This window comes from Lissotriton helveticus, chromosome 10 (assembly GCF_964261635.1).
Source record: "Lissotriton helveticus chromosome 10, aLisHel1.1, whole genome shotgun sequence".
In the NCBI taxonomy this organism is placed as follows: Eukaryota; Metazoa; Chordata; class Amphibia; order Caudata; family Salamandridae; genus Lissotriton; species Lissotriton helveticus.
The window spans coordinates 666,825,488-666,829,931 of record NC_136071.1 but is presented as its reverse complement, the minus strand read 5'-3'; positions in this window follow the sequence as shown (position 1 = coordinate 666,829,931).

The following is a 4,444-nucleotide window of genomic DNA, read 5'->3' as shown; positions in this document are numbered from 1 at the left end:
CAGGATAGGGTCTCTGGCAGGGGTGGCGGGATTGCAATTGTCTACAGGAATGTTTACACTTGTAAACTGGTAGATGCCACTCAAAAAGATTGTGAATCGGCCCTATTTAAACTGACCATCACCCCCCAATAGACGTTGTCAGGACTACTGGTATATCGTCCCCCTGGGACAGCGAGCTCAAGGATAACATCATTACCAGATTTTTTAGCTCCAGTACTGCTCAAAGCATCGAATTTTACGATCTTAGGAGACCTAAATATACATCTGGAAGACCATGAGTGTCCTTACAGAAATCAGTTTCTCTCCATCTTGGAAGCTTTTAGTCTTCAACTTCAAAATACAGGCCCCACACATTGCGCTGGCCATCTATTAGACCCGATTCTGTCCAATCTTCCCTTAGACTGTTCTTGTGAAGCCCTACAAATTGCCTGGTCCGACCATTTAGCCGTCCCTTTCTCTTTAGATATGGCTGAAACAGCAAAAAGACCTGAGGCGGGAACTGCTAGACCAGCTCGGAACTGGGGTAAGATCAACATGCTAGAACTCAATAATCTGTTGATCAAAACACTTCCATGCACTGAACTACCAGTTGCTGCACTAAATTGTGCCACTGAACTTTGGCTAACTAATGCTGTCAATTTGGCGCTACTGATAACATCGAAGTTCGCTTCTTTACATCATCCCCCGGCTCCGTGGTACTCTGAACAACTTAAATGCCTCCGCTCACAATGTAAGACCTTGGAGCGTAAATGGAGACAAGGTTATTCCCCCTCACGCAAAATCATCTATAAAGAAGCCTTGAAAAAGTACCACAATAGCTGCAAAACTGCTAAAGCAGATTATACTAAAAAAACTGTGACTGATGCACGAAATTGCCCTAAGGTGCTATTCTCTGTTGTTAAAAAATTGACCGGTGCCAACTCCACTCCTCCCTCTCCGGCACTTGATGCCGCTCAGTGTCAATCCTTGGCAGATTACTTTACAAAGAAAGTTGATCTTATCTACGACCATTTCACCTCACTCCCAGTGACTACCTCTATTGCCCCTGATATGGTCCAGGAACTGGCAAACACCGCCATTGATGCAGTAATTACTACTTGGCAGCCTTTAGATGCCATTTCCTTTGTCTCCTGCTTAAATAGTGTGCGATCGGGCTCCCCACGGGATGCTCTCCCAGCCAAAATATTAAAACAATTAGATCCCCTCACACACCCCATCATCATTAAACTACTAAACGCTTCTCTGAGCGAGGCCCATGTCCCCCAACCTTGGAAACACGCCATGGTCGTACCGTTATTGAAAAAATTGGGTGCAGATTCCTCCAACTCTGCCAATTTTCGCCCAATATCATTGTTGCCTATCTTTTCGAAGATATTGGAGAGACATATTATTTCCCAGCTTTCCAAATTAGTCGAAAACACTGCCTTTCTCCATCCCTCGCAGTCGGGCTTTCGGCCTCGACACTCAACTGAGACAGCCCTCCTGGGAGTAACAGAGAGTCTTAGGCACGGTGTCGATCAGGGTAACACCATGGCGCTCATCCTGCTGGACTTGAGCGCAGCCTTCGACACCGTGTCGCATTCCATCCTTATTGACTCTCTGAAATCCCTAGGTGTGGCAGGCCAGGCCCTGGCCTGGGTAGTGTCATTCCTTAGCGACCGAACCTTTCAAGTGTTTTCCCCCAAAGCAGCCTCCACCATTTGTCCATCTACCCGAGGCGTTCCCCAAGGTTCAATCCTTAGCCCTTTATTATTTAATATTTATGTTAAACCCTTGGCGACCATAGTTGAACAGGCTGGGCTAACCCTGTTCTCCTATGCAGATGACACCCAGATTATCTTCTCCCTATCAGGGAGAGACGAGAACAACACCTCCGCACTCAAGGCTGGCCTCATTCTTGTGGCCGACTGGATGCGGAGAAATTGTCTCAAGCTGAATGGGGAGAAGACCGAGGTGGTCATTCTGGGTCGGAACAAACATCTTTGGGGCCCCCATCACTGGCCCATTGAACTGGGCAATGCGCCTACGCCATCCACTGCAGTCCGTAACCTGGGCGTCATCATTGACGACAGGCTAACTATGAAGCAACAAGCTACTAAGGTTGCAGCCATTTGCTTCTCAACGCTGCGGTGGCTTCATAAGATTCTGTGGATGCTCCCCCTCTCCTCTCGCAGAACCGTAGTCCAGGCACTTGTAACATCACGCCTGGACTATGGCAACATTCTCTACCTGGGCGCAGATAAAGCCACCATACATCTGCTTCAGGTTGTACAAAATGCGGCTGCGCGCCTGCTAAAGAACGTCCTTAGACGCACTTCAGCTGCTGCCGCGTTGCGTGACCTTCATTGGCTGAGCGTTCCTGAACGTGTTAAATTCAAGGCACTCTGTTACATGTTCAAGGCCAAGCAGGGCAGCGCTCCAGCTTATATCCAAGGGTTGGTAACACCTTACACACCCGTGAGCTCATTAAGGTCATCGGACACTGGCAATTTCACAGTGCCAAGATGTAAGTTGGCAAGAATGGGAGGCCGCTCCTTTTCTATTCTGGGCCCGAAATATTGGAACTCCCTCCCACTAATACTAAAGTCAGAGACCAACTTACTCCGCTTCCGTAGGACTTTGAAGACTCTTCTGTTCACCAAGCGCAGTTAATAGTTGGTTGTGGCCTTAAGTCAGGTGTTGCATTGTCCTTTCTTCTATAGTCTGTCCCTGGCGCCGGGAAACCCACTGTGGGTAGCTGTGCGCGGTAAAAGCTTAAATAAATAAATAAAAATAAATAAAATAACAAATCTAATGATATAGAATCCTCAGACACTCCTGACGAGTATGTCCTTGATTTTGATGAAGATGATCAAGAATTTTACAATCCATGAGAGGAACTCCCATCATCCTCTAAGGACATTATCCTTGACCCCTTAGGGGTAGAAATGTTTTCCCCATTAAATCTGAAACACTCAAGAAGTTCCGACTAGTTCCCTCAGGACCACGTCGCAAAATTCATTAAAAAATGGATAAGAAACCTCTTAGAAAGGGACACTCGTAACATCCTTAGAGCCGAATGCTCTAGATCTTTTACTGAAGATAAAAGCTGCTATACCCCCAAGTTGGACCATGAACTCATTAAATTCCTATTCAAACTTTGACGTGATCCAAGAAAAGGGATGAAAAATCCCTGAAAGGGTGCCAAGACGCCTTCTCGACGTACTAGGACCATTAGCCAGAATCCTAGGTTCCGCAGAAGACAGTCACATCAATGGCACCCCTCTCAACACCAATCTCATCAGGGGATGGAGCCAGAGAGCAATATTTCTACTGGGTAATGCCAACGCTGACATTAATGCAGAAAGACAAACAGTCATTTTGACTAAAATAATTCCAAAATTACCTGACATGGCGGATAAAGAACCCTTGCAAAACCCAAAAGGTTTACTCTTTGGAGAAGACTTCATTAAATCCTTGGGGAAAGAAGTCTTTCACCACCCTGGAAAAGGTACGTTTTTGGGAGGGCCAGAAGACGGGGCCTCTCTTCCGGCCGCCTCAATCAAAGGCCATTTCCAAGACCCTGTGGTTTTGGAAGAGGGTATCAGCAGTACAACATGCCTCAACTCTACCACCCAGAGAATTAGAGGCCAATGCATCAGAGGATTTAGATCCTGTGGAACCTTCATCTCAAACAGCCCTGCAAGTGAGAACTCTCTCCCCTCTCCCTTCTCCTTCTTTCCCTCAAAAAGTGGGTGGCAGACTTAAATACTTAGACACAAATGGAGTTTGATCACTCAAGATTTCTGATGAGGCTAACGCCCCATCCCTAATATGGATAACAAGGCGTTCAAAAGTTTGATCCATAAAGAAATGAGATCCTGTATGTTGGAGACGTTATCTAAAGTTATTGTATCTAAAGGATCTTCCCTCTGAGGAGGATGATGTCATTGAAAACCAACATACCCTACCCAATGAAGGTCTCATTGAATTGAGGGGGAAAATACAGAAAAAATAAGAATATTGATCAAACAACCCCCAAGAGCACTATGGGAGGTCCCAGCACCTCAACTTTTATGGGAGGTCACTGCACCTCTAATACACTGGGTGTCCTTGGCGTAGGGTGACCAGATTCTCAAAACAAAAAACGGGGACAGGTCATAGACATAGAAGTAGGACTAAGGTTTGCAGTAACCATCGACATAAAAGTAGGACTATTTGACAGCTGTCATAGACATAGAAAAAGGACTACACTGACAGCTCTCTCCACAGACTGAGATGAATCATTACAGACGACAGATCAGAGGTCTTTTATCGGCAGTAACCATTAATTTCATTTAAACACACTTTGCCTCAACATTTGCTATAGTTGGTGACCACCCTTGCCTTGAAATTCCAAGCATGTTTTCTGATAAAATTGAATTGATTTTAAAACAAAAATGTTTTAAAGAAAGTAGTTAACCCC